General features: G+C 41.3%; 1 protein-coding gene across 7 annotated transcripts in view; it reads right to left on the bottom strand.

The window, feature by feature from the left end:
• The window catches only part of PTK2 (protein tyrosine kinase 2), a 212,586-nt gene extending 202,424 nt beyond the window's left edge, over window positions 1-10,162 (bottom strand). For 3 of the 7 annotated variants that reach the window (XM_068933423.1, XM_068933418.1, XM_068933412.1), the window contains exon 1: window positions 9,936-10,162. The gene's annotated coding sequence lies outside the window, so the exon portion shown is untranslated. The remainder of the gene's footprint in view (window positions 1-9,935) is intronic. The other 4 variants (XM_068933422.1, XM_068933415.1, XM_068933411.1 and 1 more) reach the window with 2 other exon arrangements.
• Window positions 10,163-15,557: the final 5,395 nt, after the last annotated feature.

The raw sequence follows: 15,557 nt of genomic DNA on the forward strand, positions 1-15,557 counted from the left end.
AGCTTCTGCCTCCAACTTTCAGCATACCCTTTAATAAAAAAAAAAAAAAAAAAGCTGTTAGATCAATGAGTTTTTTGTTGATATGCAGAAGGAACACCTCAAATGGAGGGCAAGTCATTAATATTAGTTTCCAGTAGAGGCTGTTTTAAGTAGCAGCACACAGACCACAATTAATTTGTCTCTCTATACGTTTTTGCTAAAAATTACTTAATTCTGTTTCCCAGTCACACTAGTGACTTACTTCTCCCATGACAAAATGTTAGGAAACAGTATTTTGACTCGCTTTAAAACAGATCCATTCAAGTTACAACCAAGAGGAAGCCTACTGGTGCAATATCAAAATGCAAGCTGTTCTGTGAAAGAATGAAAGAGAGAGAAAGTACATGTTCACCAGAAGTTCTAGACTATTATTTTGAAAGCAAGACAACGCAGTTTATTAATATGTAATAGAATATACTCATTAAATAAAGGGCAATACCAAAGGAAATGAGAGAAGTCATCCTCCATGGCTATTTTATTGATTTGCTTATACAGATTAGAAATGTTTCATGTTTTCTTTCATTAAATTTGTAAAGGCATAAACAAAATGGCAACTAATCTAATTGCTGTAGGATCAGTAGCTGGTCTGTAATTCTGCTTTTCCAGTCATATTCAGGTAACATTTGCATCTATAGAAGAGTATGACAATTTCATTTGTGGAAGAGTTTTCCTCCTCCTGATCTTTACAAACGTAATTAAGAACAGCATCCTACCAAGAAAATAAAAGATGCTTTGCGCAAAACAGATTCACAACAAAACTGAAAACTATCAGGGAACGGCCAACTAGATAACGGAGAGGACTTACAAGGGCTCAGAGAAGACTATCTGAGGCTGGGGTTACTGCCAACTACGTTGTGACTATCAATATAAACCTGAAAATATAACCCCATCTTCTTTACCTATTGACAGAATCAGAATCAGTGCTGGAAACTACTCAGTAGCCCATCGTGTTAATCCCCCAGTCGAGAGGTACGGGTAAACAGCATTCCTGTCTGAAAGACGTCCAATTTGTTCTTAAAGACCATCAGGTAAAAAGGTTCCCTCCACTACCTTCCCAAAGCAATTTATTCCAAAGCTTTGCTGTTCTTAGCATTGAATTTTTCCTCCCCCGAAAATAACCTAAGTCTTCACTCCTGCCATTTAAGATAGCCATTTCTTGTTTCAGCCCCCAAGCCCTAATCTTCTTCCTCTCTGTAACAGCCTAATGTACATGAAAAGCTTTTATCTCCTTTTAGTTTTAAGTTAAACATCTCAATTTGTTCAATTCTTATCTGTCATATTCTTCAGGTATATGATCTGTTAATGGTAGAGTCCAGAAGACAGAAATACTTTCTTCAAGTGCAGTGCCCAAAACTGAACAGGGCATCCTAACTAAATCCTACCAGCACTGAATTCAGCAGAAGGGTTATTCAAAGCATTTACCCCTATGGATACATCGCAGCAGAGTGTCTGTCCTTTTCTGCAAATGCAGAACATGGGATGTGCACGCTATTGATTTTTTTTTGCTCAGTTTGTGATTAATAAATTTGCTCAACTCTTGTAGACCTTGAAAAGAACGCTGTGAGCAGACATTTGAACAAGAAGATTTAAAAAAATAAAGCACTAAATACAGAGTAGGAAGAGAGGCTGTAAATGAGAGGTACCAGAAGACAGATGCAAGTAGGGAAACCAGAGAGCTTTGTAATTTACATAAAATAAAGTGAAAATAACAAGACAGCTAATAAACCTAGTAAGATCTAGAAGCCTCTAGGGTACAGCACTTCAGCATGATACAGAGAAGATAAAAATTCAGAATTACTTCTTTTTCCATTAAATAACAACATTCCCATAACGGTGCTGTTAACAGAGAACAGAAACTAATTTGTGACATTTGCAACAAAACTTCACTGTGAGCAAGAGAACCTTACACATCAGCAATGTGTAAAGGTTTCCTGAATCAAGATTAACAATATACAACTACAGTTAAACGTGTGACAAAATTAAATACTCTTCTAATATAATGAAATATGGGACTTCCAGATTAAAACTCTCCAATTTGTGGTTTATCTTAAAGGCACATGTATGTTTTATATACATACTATCAATCAACCTCCTTTTGTTCTCACCTAGGAAATAAAATGCACTTGCATTATGTTTTGTGAATGCAAATGTAGTTCTGTACTTTCACAGTTCAAGCACTGTGAAAGATTAACAAGCACAGTGACAAACGCAAATTAATTGAGATTGCCATCTCAAGGTTCGTTCCAAGCAGTAGGACTGCACCTTAAACGAACAGCTTTGATCCAACATCACGGTTTCTCCTTTTTCTTGTGAGGGATAAGTACTTCAAACTCCTGTTACGGAAAGCACTTCGGAATTACCGTGTGTTTATGTGCCAGTGGACAATGCCTGAGCAAAGCACAGTCCTTATTTTAAAGGGAATAAACAATAGCACAGCAATTAAACCAGTTTAGTCAACATCAGAAGGAAAAAAAAAAAAATCCACAGGAGGAGGCAGAAATAAAATCCTCGTCTCCTGACTTCCAATAGCGCGGTTATATCAGTGTTTCCCATCTTCTTCTACCAACAGCGAGCAAGAACAGTACCATTAGGCAAGAGAAGTGCTAGTAGTACTAGCAGAACTACAAAACCTACCTAAAATCAAGTTCTGGAACTAGTTGGGGGAAGTGATGAAGAAAGAGAGATAAGGACTAACACAAAAATCAAGGAAGTACCAAGTTTAATCCTTTACAAAGAGTAACTTCAAGCAACTGAACTATTAAGGTACGTTACACATGTTGCTTTTGTATGCGGCCACCTAGACTGTAAAGTCAACTATGAAGAAGTATCCCTGCCTTTAAATAGTTTCTACTACTCTGAACAGAATCAATAAAGTACACTGAACAGGATGAACAGGTGAATAGGAGGAATCAGCTACAATCTGAGGTTTAAGAGAACATAAAAAGAACTACAAGAGCATTCAGGCGCCAAGGAGAGACATTTCTGTCTCAAGAAAGCATACTGGAAATAGCAGAAATAACAGCTGAGGAACAGTTTAGTTAATTAATCAAAAAAATATATAAGGAGCAATACTCTTAAAAAACACTAGCTTCACTATTCTATGCACTAATCTTGCGTTTGAAAAGAGTGGGCAATATAAATTCCAATAGTCTGAATCAGAACACAGACAATTTTTCTCTAAGGAAAGAGAGATGATGACTACTTAGTGCAAAAGAAGAAACGAAGAACAGATAGCTAAGTAAAAATAAAAGAATGACAGTACATTTTATTCTTTTACACTACCCTTCATACAACAGGAATAACAAAAAAAAAATTGCTTGAAATCAGTAAGCGGAAATGTTCGTTTAAGATTATAGACTTTCTGAAACTCACTCTTATAAGGTAATATTGAGGATAAACCTGCATCAGCATTCAGTATTCATGCTGATCATAAAAGCATTCATAAATGACAGGATAAAATAGCTACGGATATAAATCCCTACTGCTGGGTATAACTCAGACATTTAGAATTTACAATAAGTCCTTATTAGTACCTTCAGTACCTTACTAATTTATTAGCTGTAATTTTGAACCTCTTTATTTCCTAGAGATGCTTCAATAAAGTGTCAAGTGTAGATGAGCCAGAGGTCTTACTGGCCACGGTAAATCCCAGAGAGTATTTCAATACACACTCTTTGCAGCATCAAAAAGGGACTGAGAAGACAGCTAAGTCCTTGATTGAAGAGGTGTATTCAGAACCACAAAAATCTACCACTCTGCTCATTTTTAGTTTCTGCTAAATTAGACATTTGCAACCAAATTACTTACTATTCTAGCAGCAAGAAAACGAGAAGAGCAGCGGCTCCTCCTTTCTATACTTAAAAATCTGCTGCCACTTCAAAACCTTCCCAGGAACTAGAATGGGACCAAAGAAAAAAAACGATCTCTGCCTTTCAGAGATATTTAATAGCCTGACATGGTCTGCTCCCTCTCCCCTCCTCCAAAACCAAATAAAACAAAAGCAGGAATTACACATTTTCACGTGTGGGTAAACAAGAGGAAAAAAATCAAGCATGGCAGCCGGAAGCAGGAGTAGCTAGCAGTCAGTAGAGCCCCCTGACCTTTCTTACAAACAGTAAGAACAGCTTCAGCTGTATCACACAAACTGCTACAATCTCACTTTTACATGGCCTAAACGCTTCCAAGTTTACTGTCACATCGTCTTTATACCTACAATGCCAGCAGTGGGGAAGAACAGGAAATCTATTACTGCCTCCAGGACAACTGAGGTACACCTTTTGCTAATACTTTTAAAATCAAAAGTATAGGAAGTAAGCTATACCACACTCTAAATGAGCTGAATTATGGTTTCATGGGCAGGGAAAGGGTCAAGATTACTCTTTAGGATTAAGCTTTAAACTGACCTAAGTTAAACTGTGTGAAGTTGGAATCCTGCAGCAGAGCAGAACTGATTAGACTGCTTGCCAGTTCCCCTTCCCAGCAAAAAAAAAAAAAAAAAAAAAAAAAAAAACACCACCCACACTTTGGTGCAGCAGAAAGCTACATAACACTACATAAACTTTTCTACCTGCCCTTTCACTGTTGAACATGATTAAAAAAAATAAAGGTAGAAGAACAGGAAAACCAATGCAGTAATAATAGAAAAATAGGGTGTAGGAGGGGAAAGAGACAGAAAAAGCCAGATACAGAGAACTGTAGGGAAAAAAAAAGTAGACTTGAAGTCAATGGGGACAATGGAATTCCAATACAAGACTTTTACCAGTTTCCACTGTGGACTGCTGCAGATGCGAAGAAAACGTCCTCACACTCTAATGCTGATGTGAGAGAACATTCAGATGTTCTTTAATGCAGCCTAAGGCCTTCAGTTCCTATTCTTCACCTGTTTTCATTCTCATTTTTATTTGACAAAAAATTGCTTTCAAACCTTGCAAACCAGATTTCAGAAACTGTTGTCTAAATTCTTCTTAATCTACGAAATATTGACAACACTAGTGATCAGCACCTGCAAACGTCAAGTACTGTCAGACTCAGATCATCCAGTTTCCATGGTTCTCCTCCCACCCCTGATTACACTTGTGTCTCCCCTCAAAAAGGAAATGAGAAAAATCCACAAGACGACTTCTCACTTCTGGCCCCCTTCTGTCTTTCCAGAGACATATTTTTCCATATACCTGATTCCCACTGTCATCTTTCTCCACCCAACAACGTATCTTCTGACACAGCCTTCAGAGCGTCCCCCTGTCACTTGCAATAGTTCATACAGCTTCCAGCACAAAGCATCCAGATAATCAGAGTGGTCTCTTAGGTCTGCTTTAATACAAGTGGAAGAAATCAAATCAAGAGTTGGGGTTTTTTTTGTTTGTTTGTTTGTTTGTTTGTTTTTTAGAACCAAAGAGTGATTTTCTAGTCACGAAGATCTATCGCTCCAAAGTCACAGTGCTCTTAAGATTTACATCCCAATGTCAGCAATATTAAAGGCTGAGCAAAGAGTCAAACTCCCACCTTAGGAAGCCTACATGGTAGAACAAAGGAAAACTTATAAAGGAAAGGGAGAGGAAAACAAATATTTAAGCCAATAACACAAAAATGTAGGCTTTTCTTTAAGCTGCTCAGTTCCTAAATAACCACTTTCTTCAATAGTTCATCTGAGTAGCCATCAACCACTGCCCGAATATAGAAAACACAACATTAAAAAAAAAAAAGCACTTTTAGAAAGTTCTACTTGATCATCTTCCACAGAAAGTCTTCCTTTCCTACGTTAAAAGGCTATTTAAGAAACAGATACACATCATCAGGTTTTCAATGCAATTTCCCATTTACCTCCATTATTTCACCTTCATGTGTTTCTAACACACACAATAAACCACATTCTTTAAACACTGCAGTACAACACACCAGACTTCAGAGGCTCCTAAGATATCAATCATTCAGGAATTGAGAGAGACTCACTTGAAATTGCTAACAGTTTACACGGTGAAAACTTGCATTGACCTGAATTAAGTGCTGTTTTTTCAAACATTTAAAAAAAAATGGTTAGAAAAAAAAAAGAGCTTGCTTAAAAAAAAAAAAAAAAAAGAATCCTGCAGAAATTGCCATTCAGGGAGACAAGAATTACTGTAGTTCAAATGCTAAATAAACACATTCATAATTAGAAGTTTAGGTTGTTCTTAAGTCACTTCTGCAATCACTCTATAGAAGAAGTCAAAAGAATAACAGTAAGAAATGTTTCTTTGTTGGGGTTTTAATATTCTGGCCTCTAATTAAAACCTTCTCAAAAAAATTAAGTCCATATGTCCATGTTTTCATGTCACTCAGTAAAGGTAGTTGGAACTTCAGAATGACACTAACAAGTAACACAGTACATTAGACTGGAAATTACCATCTCATGGAAGTTAACAGCAGTCTCACATTTAAGTTTTCATTAATGGAGCTTTCTGAAATGAGGAATCATATTTACTGGTAAGAAGTACATAAAACCTAAGTTTTCACTACTACCATCCCAGAGAGAGAGTTTTCAGACAGGGGAAAAACAGTATGAACACAAGAGCATCCTTTTTAAATATCTTCTACTGATTAATTAAATTGTTCAGAACAGGAGAACACGGAGGCACTGGGTGCAGCAATCTATATCAAAAGTAAAGCTAGGGACTCTAAAACTAGGACAGGAAATTATGCAAGTAAGATTAGAAACACACAAGATTTCAATACACAGATTTTACAGCAAAATCACCACCTATTTATAGTTACCGATATTCTGCAAAACATTACTTCTCTTTAAACATTAGTGCAGGGTAACTGTCAAAAAAATGCTGCTAAGCACTTACACATACTTCTAGGAACATGCAACAAGGCAATCAAATTTAAGATACTTGGAGAATACAGAAGTTCTCTGTCATAGGCAAAAAGACTTTTCCACAAATCCTAAGAGATATGAAACGATTTAGAATAGCCTGCATTTTCATCATGAACATTATGACATGTGGAAGATAGTATGCCATATACACTGCAATGACTAGAAGAGGGAGAAAATATCAATCATTTTGTTATACAAATAGCAAGAAGTAGCTTCTTGGTTTTCAGAGACACTTAGGTTTTTTTGGAGTTACCCTCTTCCTGAGTAAAAAAAAAAAAAAAAAACACAGCTTTAAATATACATATTTGGTGTGTGTATGTATATAGTTAAAATAATCTGCTAAACCATCAAAACCACCTGGTCTAGCACTCATGTAACGTCCAAAAAAACACTCCTGCTTTCATCTCCTATCTTCCCCAAAAATGTCTGTCAGCTTGGTAGAATTTACAAAACCAAAGATTCCCCTATTCAAGTATTAGTCATAATGTGGTAAACCATTATTTTTCAAAAAAAAACAAGAAAACAAAAAAACAAAAAGCTTCACAACATGTAACATACTTGGAAGCAAAACTGCATCACTACACTAGAGACCTAGAAGCTGAAATAATTGTTAAAGTTACTTCAGCAATTATACATTCAAAAAGCAAGAGCACTATTCTAGGAATATTCATTTCTGGGTGACATACTCTGATACGAACACTACTAGTTGACTGCTGTTCAGCTACGTATGTTCACTACACTTAATAATATCCAGGGCTCAATAAAGCTTAGAGCTTTTGAAAAAGAAGTACCATACCATCTTTTTTACACGTGTATATTTTAGCCTTCCTAAAAAATTACAATCAGCAAAGAGAAATATCAGCCCAAAGAAACCCAAACCATGCTCTACCAAAACTGGATTTAAGACTTAACAGCATGAAAAACAAATTAACTCCAGAACTTATTTTTAAGAAACATATTTTTCCCGTGCTCTACACATTCCCTTTCTGAATAGCCAGTAGAGCATACAGTCCTGTGAGAGAAAATTTGTTTCCCTGCTACTAGTAAAGTGCCTCCTCCTTTTTTTTTTTTTTTTTTTTAAAGGAGGATAATATCTGCAAACTTTTAAAATCCATTAAATTTGTTACACAGGCTCCCATCGCAAAGGCACACACATACTTTCTTTACAGAATCTCAGCCATAACGCTTACATTACGAAATGCAAAGGCTACCGGCCTCCATTCTGCAAATCAATCCATGTAGGCAAAGGTGGTCCAACACAGACGTACAATAGGATAACGGCCCGATTTCAGAGGTAACAAAAAGGGAGGTGGGTGGAGAAAGGAAGTGGTGGAATTTTGGACATGGACAACACCAATAAGATAACAAGCTGTTCTGAATAACTATGTAACATTTAATATTTTCTGGCCCTGATCCAGCTGTGCCTTTGACTGTATTAAACCTGAGTAAGGTCAGAGATGATAAAGGCAGATTAGCTTTAAGGAATGCGGGACTTTTCTGATTAACACAGAAAGACGACATTGTACAGACAACCAAAGGCCCCCAAAAAATCTGAAATTAAGAGACGCTGCAGTACCGCTTCACTTTTAAGCTCATGTATGTATTAAATCCAGTACTCCCATTTATTTAAATATGAATCCCCAACACTTTCTGCTTTCAAGTGAACTTTCTGTTCAACACATTTACTACAGCAGTGCTATTATCTTAACCAAACTGCCAAAATTCAGTATCAGCCTGCAGCTTCATGAGTCTAACACTGGTGCTAGGGCCTACAGGATCATTCTGCTTTCAGGGCATTTAAATAAGACAGATTGCACCTCAACTAGAAAAAAAAGAAAAAGTAATTTAGTTATTGAAGTACTGTCTTTCAGCCAGAAAAAGAAAAGGAAACCAAAGCGAGAGACCATCTCCTCCTCCCGAAAAAGATCCTCTGGGGAAAGAAAGTTTGGAAAGAGAACGGATGTGCGAACTGGTGATATACTGAGCTTGCTTCAAAATTAGTGCCAGGGATTTGAGGAGAAAGATACTCTGACAGAGCTGCCTGAGCGTACAATTCCCACTTTAACCTCAAACCAGGTTTACACAAAAAAAAAAAAAAAGGAAAAAAAAAGAAAAAAAAAAATGAGTTTCTCCCAAAACTGCAAATCCTCCTTTATCTCATCCAACTTCCATGGCACCGGGCGGGTGACTCCACTCGGCAACACTCGCCTCCCCTTCTCCGCAGGGATTTACGAAGCGATCCGGGTGTTAAAAACAGCGTCCGCGACCCAGGAGCCGCCGCTCCTCTCCAGTGAGCACGGCAACAATAATAAAAAAAATTTTAAAAAAGGGAAACCAAAATGCAAAAAAAAAAAAAAAAAAAAAAAGGAAACCTCAACCACTTCCCCTGCACTCCCACCCCGGCTCGCACAGGCAACCACAGATTTACCAGCCCGGCTGCGGAGAGCCGGGGGGGGGGGGCGGCGGGGGGGCCCGGCCGCTGCACCGGGCTGCCGGGGGCCCGCGGCTCCTTTGCCCCTTCCCTTTGTTTACCGGGCGGCGCGTCCCGCGCGGCCGCGGAGCCGCCGTTACCCACCCGCGTCCCACCACATCCGCCGGTCCCCACTGCCCCGGGGGCAACGCTGCGCCAAATACCTCCCCCCCCCCCCACCACCCCCCGCCCCCTGTCACTCGTGTTTCCCCCTCTTCCCACAGCGGACGGAGCTGCCCACCCCCCTCCCCACGGGCGGCTGCAGGCCCACATCGCGCGTGTGTGCGTGGGGGGGGGGTGTACACACACACCTGCGCCCTCGGGGGGAAGGGGGGGGCTCATCGACACCCCCCCCCCGGCCCACAGCGATACCCCAGAAACGGGCGGCTCTTCCCCGGAGGAGACGGCGCCGCTTTCACTCCCAGAGGAGCAGGAGGAGGAGGGGGGGGAACGAAGGGTGAAGCCTCTGCCCCCCCCTTCACCAACCCCCCCCCGTTATATAAGTCAGGGCCGTTAGGACCGTTGCGCCTCGCTCCCCCCTTCCGCCCCCTCCTCCCCGCCGCCAGCACTCACCGGGCTGCGGGGAAGCCGCCTCCGTCCGGCTGGCCCCGGCGGGAGGAGGCGGAGAAGAAGAAGAAGAAGGAGGAGGAGGAGGAGGAGGAGGAGAAGGGGGGGAAAGGAGGGAGCGGCGAAGTTGCGCCGCTGACCGCGGAGCGCCCGCCTGCCGCCCCGCTCGAGGTGGCTCTGCGCGGCGGCGGCGGCGGCGACGCCTCCTCACCCGCCCGGCCCGGCCGCTCCAGGCCGCTCCCCCGCCCTCCCGCCGCGCTGCACCATGGGAGGCGCGGCTGCCCTCTCCCTCCCCGCTCCCCACACTAACATGGCTGCGAGGGATTCGGGAGAGGGAGGGGGGGGGGAGGGGTCAGGCTGCCGCCCCCAAACCGAGGCGCGCGCGGGAGGATTGGGAGGGGGGGGGGAGCCGCCCAGCCCCGCGTCGCGCATGCGCGGCAGCCGTTAGCCCCCGGCGCTGCCTCGGATCCTGTCAGAGGCGGCGCGGGCGGGCTCGGGGCGGCTTCCCTCGCCGTAGGCGGCGCAGGGGATGAAGGGCTGAGGGGAAAAGTGGGGGGGTTTCACCCCCTCGTCCTCCCCCTGCGGTGCGCGGAGGCGGCCCTTGGTTTATCAGCTGCTTCGAGGCGGGAGTGCAGCCCCCCCCCCCCGCCCTTTCCTCGCTTCGTGGCCTTTTCGGGGCCCCTCCGGCCTCTCTTCGGTGCCACAGTGGCTCGAGTTAGCACAGTTGTTCTCTTTGTTTCGAGACGGGGATATCCCCTTTCAAGGAAATGCTTGTATATTAAGTTATATGCGAGGGCAGGGTTGGCGGGCTCGCCAGCCGTTGGGTGCGTTTGTCCTCCCGAGCGCCGCAGTGAAGCGTGGAAGTAGCGTTACCCCCTTTTCCCAGAGAAGTGCTCTGAGGGGGGGGGGGGGGGGGAAAGAAAAAAAAAAAAAAAGACCCAAAGGACTGGATCTAAAATTACGCGTTAGTTAACTTCAACAGCCCGGATCTGAAATGGTCGTTTCATTTCAAAAATCACTGTTAACCAGTTGCTTGGCTCGGAGGGCAGCGGGACACGGCTCTGCCCCTTCTGCGAGCCCCGAGCCCCTAGAAAGGGAAAACAGCTTCATAAATTTTTATGATGCAGTTGCCAGCAGGAGCAGGGGATTGCGCTAAATGACCTTTCCAAGCGTTTGGTCCCAATTATTAATTATTTCGCTTTTGTCTCAGCCTGCATCCAAAGATGTCAAAGTGCTCCAGCCTCAGAGCAAACTTGTGAGGAACGTAGCGTTATCCCCATCTTTTACGCTGCCAAGCTGAGGCAGTGTTTGAGTTGCCACATTCACACGTTAGTCACATTCACACGTTAGGCCGAAAAGCAAATAGTTCATGTCTCCAGGGCTATATCCTAAGCGCACAAGATAATAAAAATACCTCCTTTCTTTCATGCATAGTATAACCTACAGTTTTGTATAGGTTTCATAGATATTCTTTTTTTAGACAGCTTTTGAAATATCTTTAATAGATAATGACAATTCCTGAGTATTTATGACTTTATCCTCTGCATATTCTCTGCAAAGTATCGATGCAACAATACTCTCCATTTTACAGATGGGAAAACCATTAAGAGCTGTATGAGAGTCTGATTCTCAAATTTCTGCTCAATCTTTTAATAGTTTATTTTTTCACACGGAAAGGAACAATGCTTTTTGATGTCCTTGGGAGCTTTCCCATTGCTTTTAACGGGATGAAGGCAAGCCCAAAATAATAGAGCAAATTGGTGGTTTCTACCAGTTCCTGAAAAGTCTTTGTTTCGAGTTCTAGTGAATAAATATTCTTGATTTGTTGTTGCTTTTTTTCATCAGCAAAATGCTTATCAAAACAGACGCCTTCAGCAACATGCCAGTCTTGACAGGACCCTTGCAGGGAAATGTTTCTCAAGTAACAGAACACAATTTTTGGCCAAATGTAGAGCGAGTGCCATAAAAGCTAGACGATTCAAACTCTCAGCTGGAAGAGGGCAGCTGTGTTCATGTTCTTGTTCAATGAAAAGTTACATACAGTTACATAAAACAAACCTTTCAGCAGACATTCGCGGGCCGCAAGTACAGTGGTAGTCATGGCTTCTGTTCGGACTACGAGGCGTCCAGATTCAAATCCCTGCTCTGTCTGTAGATGCAGTTTTTCTCCTCTAATCTTCAGGGTCTGATCTAAACTAATGGCCTGCGAGAAGGACAGACACTTCTAGAAAATCATTCATCCTACCTGTTGGACATGCAATGAATTGCCCTCCGGTTGTATCTATTTTTCTCAATTGACTACAGGAGAGCCTAGGTAATTAGCTTAAATCTTAACATAGCTAGCCTTTTATGAAATGAGACTTGTACCTTGGTCTTTTAAGATTCCTGTTTTCTCCTAATTTTGGAAACTCATGCAGAAAAGTAAAATAATTTCCCTCGCAGCCCTGACTACGCAGAGGTTGTAGATAGGTGGAAAAGAGACTGTCCCCTATAATCTGTTACTGAGCAGTTAATACTGAAGTAAGACATTCAGTTTAATGCTAATCTTATTATTTGTCCGGTCCATGCCATTATCTCATTTAATTTACAGTGGTTATCAATCCCGTGAAGCATTGTGTTGCATTCGTGTGTACAAAAAAGTAGGAAACTTCATTATAGTGCAGCGTGTATTATCTTTCCTTTTATTAAATGATGGAGCTGGGGGTAATAGCTTTAAAAAGATCCAGTTCTTTCCGGTGTTTTGGAGCACAGCTGCAGTCAGGCTTCTTCAGCCTTTCTGCAGGGTGGTAAATATTCATTAACACAACCATAGTGATCAGGCTCATGAGAGGCAGGTAGCTCTCAACTGCAGGGCTAGTTCAAGCTGTGACAATGAAATGCAGGGGGATTTAGAGAAAAAGGAGAGAATGGCAAGATGTGAATTGTTTCACAAAATACACAGTAAAATTCTTCATCATAAGAGGACAAAAGGTACTTTTTTAATCATTTAAATCATTCCCGGAGGAGGAAGCCTTCTTCCACGAGGAAAGGAGGAGATCTGACAACTGCGTACATAGGAAGACTACGTAAAATGAAAAGCAAATATTAGCTACCTATTTTGTAAGGTAGATATAAATAAAATGACAATTCCCACCATGAGAGTTACAGTCTACTGCAAACAAGGTGCTGCACATTTTTCTCATGTGTGATTTTTGTTTTTTAATCAATAGGGTCAGTGGCATGGGTTCGCTTGCAGGATCAGGTCCTACATTCAACACTGTATAATGTCAAAGATGAGAGTTACAGCAATGAGCAGTACAGCGGCCTAATGGTTAGAAGGTATATACTGTTAACAGTGAAAGGCATCAAAATGTGTACTGTTAGTATGCACATCTCTCTAGTTTCTCTCTGGATTAAAAAAAAAAAATGCCAAAACATTTCTGGGCAGCGTCTAGAGTAGAAGTTGAATGGAAAGTCACCAGTAGAAGTTTTTCTGATTTATTAAAAAAAACCCAACAGACAGACGCAAAAACCCTTAGGAAAAGCTCCAAGGAAAATAGGCACAGGATCAGTGCGGAAATTTCAGGTAGAAAATGTGGTGTGGAAAAAAACTAATTAGTGGCTGTGGGACCCACTTGATGAGTTGTTGTTATTAACTAGAACCTCCAAAGCAAATGTTAATGCCTTAATTAGAAGCATGGCAATAATCTCCTAGATTTCCCAATGGAACAAACAAAAACCAGACAGTTTTTTCTGGATATAACTGGCTAAAACGAAACATGGCAACAAGGGAACCCCTGGTACTCCTTCTTCGTGGAGACAAGGCGCTTCATTTTGTGATGTGTGTTTGCAAGGTTGCTACTCTAATGGTCAATTTTACTGTCTTATCTGGCTTTTCATGGTGATGAAAATGGTAGTAAGGGATCGAGAAGTTTATTTATCTTCCTAGGAAATCAAGCAAAATCTCTGTCTCTTCTTAGCTTTCCAGACAGAAAGGACAAGTCCCATGTCGGTTTAGTACGCAGGTTACCAAACGGAAATTGAAATCAATAGAAAAGAGGAAAAAGTCATTCTCTGTCCTTACAGTGCAAAAGCACAAGAGAATCAGGAGACACTCAGATCAAGGCTAAATGTGATGGCGTGGGAAGTAACTTCATTATCTCTCCTAAAGGGCTGTACTTCCCATCAGAGATTATTGAGGCTAAGATTGTTTTCTTCTCCTTTTGTTTTGGCTTCCCTGATAATCAACTTTGCTTTTATTTTTTCATTTTTCCACCAGAACCTCAGAGAAATAGGTAGCTTACTATATACCTTAACCACATCAAACCATATGTTCCATATGTTTCCAAATTGCATTCTACTGAGACCAGGTGACATAAAGAGATGAAGTTCTTACGACCATTTAGAAACCCTTGACTTCTTCGCCTTGGCTTCTGTAGTTTCCTACCATTTTGATGCCTTTAACTCTTGTTGCGTACTTTCCTCAGAAGGGCTCAAGAGAGAAAGAAGGGATTCAGGAGTACGTGCCACCAGCTGCCCTTCGGTCGGGCTCGCCTGGGGGAGAGCCAGAGCTGGAGCACCAAGGTTTACTTCTCAGAAGAGCATTCAGTGGTTTTCCCAGTGAGGATATAACCTTTTGTCTCTCCCAGTTCTGAGCTAACCTACAATACTTACGTTTCAGTTCGTCAAACTGGAAATGAAAAAACTCCGCAGACTCCACATCTTTTTTTTTTTTTTTCATTTCGTCCTCATGCAGTTCTCGCTCTTTGTTGTTAATCAGATCAAGTCAGCTTTTCACAGAAACTGTGACAGTAGTATCACCGCTCTGTTCTCTGTCAGATCCCTCTCAAAATCCCTTCAGTTGCTTTGGTAAGCTTAGACTTTTCCTGTAGAGCCTCCTTGATGTGTAAAATGTATGCTGTGTTTTGATCAAAGGAGTTCTTGTACTTAATGCAAATTTCAACACACTTATAGCAGTCAGATGTGAATGTATAGATCTAATATTCGTGATCTCCACAGAGTGACACTGGGCCCATGGGACATCAGTCCAACTAGCACGGAGGGCAGGGATGGTTGCTGAGGAATATTTGAACTTCCTCATTTTATTTTTGACTGTGTTAAACATTATTTATTTATGTTAAAGATTAACTAATGTTCTGGACACCTATATTCTATTCTGTATTACTCTACTCTACTCTACTCTACTCTACTCTACTCTACTCTACTCTACTCTATTCTATGCTATTCTATGCTATTCTACAAGGACCACATCTGAGAAAACTTGTCCTTTTTAATTATTTTCACCCTGTGACCAAATGGCAAAAAATCTTGTTGCTGCAGTCCTCTCTGCCACCTTAAATGATATTTTAGATGTCTGAGAATAATTGTTATTTAAGTCTGTTTTCAAACACATACATTAAGTAGGGGGACTTTTTTTCCCCCTATCATCAATACCCGCTATGGGTATTGATGGTCATTGCTGACCAGTCTTATATTCTGCGAATGATCCTGAAGGCAGGTGAATTTTGACTCTGTTAGCACTTTCTTTGTTTTCCAGTCTCTGTTTATTCAACTAAAGTATCTACATATTTGTTGTCGATCTAATTTTTAATTCATGGTGGATGGAGCTTTGTCAGGTGAGACAAAGTG

This window comes from Struthio camelus, chromosome 2 (assembly GCF_040807025.1).
Source record: "Struthio camelus isolate bStrCam1 chromosome 2, bStrCam1.hap1, whole genome shotgun sequence".
Taxonomy (NCBI): domain Eukaryota; kingdom Metazoa; phylum Chordata; class Aves; order Struthioniformes; family Struthionidae; genus Struthio; species Struthio camelus.